Source organism: Mus caroli, chromosome 19 (assembly GCF_900094665.2).
Source record: "Mus caroli chromosome 19, CAROLI_EIJ_v1.1, whole genome shotgun sequence".
In the NCBI taxonomy this organism is placed as follows: Eukaryota; Metazoa; Chordata; class Mammalia; order Rodentia; family Muridae; genus Mus; species Mus caroli.
Genome location: NC_034588.1, coordinates 4173780 through 4180390, shown reverse-complemented (window position 1 = coordinate 4180390; position 6611 = coordinate 4173780).

Genomic DNA, 6611 nt, shown 5'->3' with positions numbered 1-6611 from the left:
AAAAAAAAAAAAAAAAAAAAAAAAAGAAATCCTGTTTACACTTCTTTAACCCCTCTTTGAACCCCTTTACCCCCCAAACTCTCAAGACTGTTGGGAAATTCTCTTCTAGCTTTTAGATTTAAACCAAATTAGATCTTCTAGGCTATTGTGTACTTGTTTCTTCTAAGGTGGACGTGACCCTTGCTGTCTTGAATCAGCCACAGGAGACTCATGGGAGGAAGGTGTATATCCAAGAGCAAGTTGACCAGAAGGGCTCTTCCATTACTGAAGCTGCCCATGGAACTCATCAGGAGTGCAGGTTCTTTGTGAATCACCCACGCTTCAGGTGAGATTTTTAATTTGTATAGTTGCCCATAAACTGCCCAAGGGACTTCCTGGTGATGTAACTGCCTTTGAGTCACCCGTGTACCTATAAGTGGCCTCAATAAACTCAATGGTTCACCAAGCTGAACTTGGATAGAATTTTTTCTTTGGTCTGTCAGTGCCCTTACCCCAAGAATGACTAGGCCTTTCTTTCTCTCTCCCAAGAAAAAGTAACACAGCATAGGCCAACCTGGTCCAGCAAGAAACTAGAAGTAAACATCAGGGGAAGAGATTAGTTCAGAAGACATGACACAAACCCATTTTGCTACATGCTCAAAGAGGAGAGCCAAAGGGCAATGACTTTGTCACAACTGCAAACATTATTGTGTAAGAATTTAAAATCGCCCACACATCCTAGCATTCTCCAGTCCCCTTTTCTAAAATATTGTTTTTTAATTTTTATTTTTTATTTGGTTTTTTGGGTTTTTTTGTTTGGTTGTTTGTTTTTGTTTTTGTTTTTTTCGAGACAGGGTTTCTCTGTATAGCCCTGGCTGTCCTGGAACTCACTCTGTAGACCAGGCTGGCCTCGAACTCAGAAATCCGCCTGTCTCTGCCTCCCAAGTGCTGGGATTAAAGGCGTGCGCCACCACCGCCCGGCCTATTTCTATCTTTCTTTTTTTTTATTTTTTAAATTCTTTTAATCATTTATTTATTTATTCATTGGGGTTTTGTTTGTTTTGTTTTGTCTGGTTGTGGTTGTTGTTGTTTGTTGAAACAAGGTTTCTCTGTGTATCCTCCACTGTCCTGGGAAACCACCATCAAACATGCTTTTCCTTGGCAGAAGTTGTTTTCTAAGCTGTGACCAATCCTAAAATCTACCAATAATTTGTACCATGTTGTTTCAAAAGTCAAAATCTTCAAGTGTGAGGAAGGCCAATATACTTGTATTGACTTCAGTGATTTGCACAGCTCTAACTCTAACAGGAAGTACTCACTTCCTGACAAGATATATTTCAGTACATTTTTATTGGAAGCTCTTAAAATCAAACAGGGTATTGTGTCCTGTAGCAAAACTATGTATGTAATATTAAAAGAAGCAGAAAGTTCTCCAGGGGTTAGTGTAACATACACCTTCCTCACTCCTTAATACAACCTTTTTGGTTTCTACTTACTATCTGTGTCAGGCACTGATGCTATAGCTATTTTGTTCAAAACAAAGTTCTCCATTTGGAATTTATATTATAACAGAAAGAAAGAAATGTTCACGTCTGTGATCCCTGCACACACTTGGGAGGCAGAGGCAGTACGATCCCCGTGAGTTCAAGGCCGGTCTTGTCTACACATTGAATTCCAGGATAGCCAGAACTACTTAGAGAGACCTTGTCTCAAAGAGAAATAAAAAAACAGCCAAAGTTCAAAATACCGATTCTCGTGGTAGCCTGCCTTCAGTCTTCTCACTTAGGACTAGGGCATATGGCATGACTTGTGTTTTTTTAGAAGAAAGTGACAGGTTACATGTAGACACTTTTGAGTGGTTAAGGCCATTGGATCTGGGGCCAGCCTGAGTGGCATTAAATTTGGCACTCATGCTCACTAACTGCAAACTCAGGGAAGTTAATCTCTCTGAATCTGTTTTATCGGTTACAAACTCATTCTATTGCCAACAGAGTTTTGGATTAAATGTGTTTGTCCCTGATGACTGCTCTATGGTTAGTCTGGAACTGGTCATTATATTCATTCTGGAAAAGCAAAGCAAAGTCATAAATACTCAAGGTACTTACATATGTTATGAAGCATTAAAAATAGCAAAATTGTTGTCCAAAATGACATCCACTCTGAGTCAGATTTCAAAGCTTTCCCAAAACAGGATATTGGTTATGCTTCAGACACAGTGAGAGGCAATAATGCTGCATAAGACACATTCCTGTGTTCCACAGACTCACAGTCCTATGAGGTACACAGGGTAAACAGCTAAGTATTGTTCTCTACTGATGATATATATGACAGCATTTGGCCTCTCACCTCCTACTTACAGGACTAATGGCTAAGCAACTTCAAAATGATAGACTACTACCTGCCTTGAAATCATTACAAAACAAAAATAAATAAATAAACACCTCGATTAGGCATAGAGCTCAGTGGTAAAACACTTGCCTACCATGCTCAAAGCCCTAGTTTAGATCTCATTTTGGAACACAAAAATAAGTGCCTATTCTGGGATCAAGATATAGCTTAGTGGTAGAACGTGTGTTTAACATGTAGCAGACCCTGGATTTGATTCCCAAGCACCACAAAGAGACAGAGAAAGCACGTTAGTGACTCAGCTGGCAAAAGCACTTGCTTTGAAAGACTAATGACGTGAGTTCAAATGGAACCCAGGGACCCACATTTAAAAAGTTGCATGCAGTAGCTCATGCCTTGTAATCCCAACAATACTACAGGGTGATGGGAGGCAGAGATAGGAGAAGAAGAACACAGAACACAGCTGGGAGGAGCTAGCAAAGTGTCAGGACCATTAAGCATGATCACACTTCAAAACAAAACAGAAAGTAAGAATAGACTCCCAAAAGTTGTCTACACAGGAGAGCCATGGCCTTCATATGCCCACCCTGCCATGCATAAACACACACAAAATACATAATAAAAATTATAAATAACTATAAAAAAAAACAAGAAGCAGCACTCAGAAGGAAGGCATAGCAGGATTATGGAATGTTACAGGTCAGTCTGGCCAAAGTAGCAAGTTCCAGGCCAATCAGAGTTGGCCTGACTCTAACAATAATGACATGAACAATAAATGTTGAGTAGTAGGATTTAGCATGGTAATATAGTCAAAGTTTAAGGCTTTATTGCTTCATTATTTGTAGTTCAGCAAATAATATAGCCATCAAACATTTCAAAAACAATCTACAGAAGATTCTAGAAGAGTGTCACGTGCACAGCAGTGCATAAAGCACAGTATCTCTTGTGTTAAAAAAGGAGGATGTGAGCCGGGCGTGGTGGTGCACGCCTTTGATCCCAGCACTTGGGAGGCAGAGACAGGTGGATTTCTGAGTTCTAGGCCAGCCTGGTCTACAAAGTGAGTTCCAGGACAGCCAGGGCTACACAGAGAAACCCTGTCTCGAAAAACCAAAAAGGAGGATGTGGGCCAAGTGTGGTGGTGCACGCCTTTAATTTCAGCATGGAAGCTGAAGGAGTATCTCTGAGTTTGAGGCCAGCCTGGTCTACAAAGTGAGTTCCAGGACAGCCAGGGCTATATAAAGAGACCTTGTCTCAAACAACAACAAAGGGTGGGTGTGCAAGGCTGAAGAGATGGCTCGGTGGTTAAGAGCAACTCTAGCTCTTCTAGAGGTTCCAAGCTTGGTTCCCAGCACCGCTCATGTAACTCCAGCTCCATAGGATGCAATGCCCCTGGCCTCTTAGAGCCCCTGTACTCACATGTGCGTCCCCTTCCCCCAACATATATATATAATTTAAAATGATAAAAATACTTTTGTAAACTGGGCATAGTGGTTCACACTTTAAATAATGCCAGCACTTAGGAGGCAGAGGCAGGTGGTGGATCTCTGAGTTCAAGGCCAGCCTGGTCTTATATATTGAATTCCAGGACAGCCAGAGACCTGTCCTAAGAAAGCAAACAAAAAGAAAAAAAAATGCTTGTTTAAAGGTAGATGTAAGTAAAGATTAGCCATACCTACTGTTGCTTAAGCTAGAAGACATAAGTCATGGTTACCTGCTGTGTGTAGCAATGTGGAGGAGGAGGTCAATGATGAAAGAAATTTTACAATACAGTCATGTACCACATAAGAACATTTTGGTCAACAACAGCCAAAAAATTCTTATCATTTAGTGATGTCAGCATTGTCGTCCGTAACCTCTCACGTGATTGTGTTGGAGGCCTGTCAATCACGTGAAAAGATTGTTCGTCCAAGTGTGTATAGCTAATAATGCCTGGTCCTGGCAAGCAACATGCTGATGATGCATGGCCTTACTGTATTTAACATTTCTTATAAAATGAAAGCAGTCTACATGTGATACCGGAAGCAGCTTTGCATATCTTGTGTTCTTTGAATCAGTTGATTGCATCAGAAACCACATAGACCATTCCGTGGAGATTTCTGAAAATGCACTCTCTAATGTTCTCACAAGAATGAACTTCCTAATGCCATTCTCACAGCACACCCCCATTGTCAAACAACTCATGAGCATATGTAATTTTTTCAGTTCTGGGGATAAACTCCAGGACTCAGCTCTGTTCATAGTTGGGTTTGGAGTTTGGTTTGGTTTGGTTTGGGTTTTTTTTGGTTTTTTTAGGACGGGTAGGATTTAGAGAGAGTTTCTCCTTGACTGTCCTGGAGTTCACTATGAAGACCAGATATTGGTCTCCTGTGTTGGGATTAAACGTATACACACCACCACTCTGATCCATGGTTTTTAATATGCATGTACATATATGTGTGCATAATATATACATGCATATATTAATGACAGATAGATGTTTATAACCTAGCCTGGTAGCACGGACCTGTAATTCCTGATTTTCAAGAGGCTGAGGCAGGAGGATAAAGAATTTGAGGCCAACTTGAGTAACATAGTAAGCCTCTGTTTCAACACACACAGAGACTCAAAAGTTGAGATTAATAAGGGCTGTGGAAGTGCATGACTTTCAACCCAGCACTTGAAGGCAGAGGCAGGCAGATATCCAAGTTTGAGGCCAGCCTGGTCTACAGAGTGAGTTGCAGAACAGCCAGGACTACACAGAGAAACCCTGTCTCAAAAACACCAACACTAAAACCAAAACCAAACCAAACCAACCAAACAAAAAAAGCCTGTGGAAATGGCTTAGTGGTAGAAGACCTGTATACCACGTAAGGGGCTCGGGGTTCAATTCCTAGTACCAAAAACAAACAAATGAGGGGTGTGGAGGAAGGGGAATGTGTATGCACTTGGTATAGGTGCAGCTTAGTCCAGGCATATGAAAAAAACAATATGAAGTACTTCAGAATACTCCGAGCAGAGCTACAGTATGACCCTGCAACCCCCATCAGGGTATATATCTGATGAAAGGAAAATCGTTGCATCTCAGATGCCCATATTGTGTTTTGTTCTGTTTGAGACAGGGTCTCAGTATATTTTTCAGGCTGGCCTCAAATTCTCTATCCTCCTATCTCAGCCTCTTGAGTGCAGGAGTATGTCATGACTTCTGGCTCTCCATGTTTCTTTCAGCATTATGCATAATAGCTAGAATACAAATTCAGCCACCATGTCAATCAGTGAATGAATGAATAGATAAGGAAGATGTGGTATATATGCACAATATACTTCTGGATAAAAGAATGAAATTTTGTGATTTGCAGCAGCAACTGGCAGTCATTATGTGTTGAGTAAAATCAGTCAGTCACAGAAAAGACAAATCCCACAGGATCACCTTTAAAAACAGTTGTTATTGGGCGATCGGAATGGCTCAGTGGTTAAGAGCATGTCCTGTTCCTGCAGAGGACCTGAGTTCACTTCTCAGCACACACAGGGCGGCTTACAACCACCCGCTACTTCATCTTCAGAGGATTCAGTGCCCTCCTCTGGCCTCTGCAGGCGTGTGGTGGTATGTATGAACTCACACAAGGACATACATACACATGAAAATAAGCATAATTTTTTAGTCTCTGACCTGGACAAGATGGTGTGGGCCTGTAATTTAATTGTAAGTCCAGGTATGATAGCATTTGCCTTTAATCCCAACTCTTAGAAAGGCAGATGCAGGTAGATGTCTTTGAATTCAAAGCCAGCCTCATGTACATAGGAAGTGCAGGCCAGCCAGGGCCACAGACATTTCTTCTGAGGCATTCCCCAACCAAAAAAATTTTTTACTGAATTCCTGTTAGTCCTAAAATAAGGCCTCAAGCCCCCTTCTCCTCCTTACACTTCAGCTGCCAGAATGCTGGGATGATAGGCCTGTGCTGCCACACCTGATGTTTTAGGATATCCAACACAACTGACCCCTAGTCAACTTGACACACAAATCACTGTAAAGTCACAACCTTTCCTTTCTTCCCCAAGATCACACATTAATATAAACATCACAGGATGAAACATTTTACAAACTTAAAAAGTCCCATAGGCTGGGCAGTGGTGGCAGATTTCTAAGTTCGAGGCCAGCCTGGTCTACAGAGTGAGTTCCAGGACAGCCAGGGCTATTCAGAGAAACCCTGTCCCGAAAAACAAAAACAAAAAAAAAAAGTCCCACAGCCTTACAAATTCACTCTTTAAGTTTCAGTCTTTAAAAAAAAAATACCCAGTCTCTTTTAAAA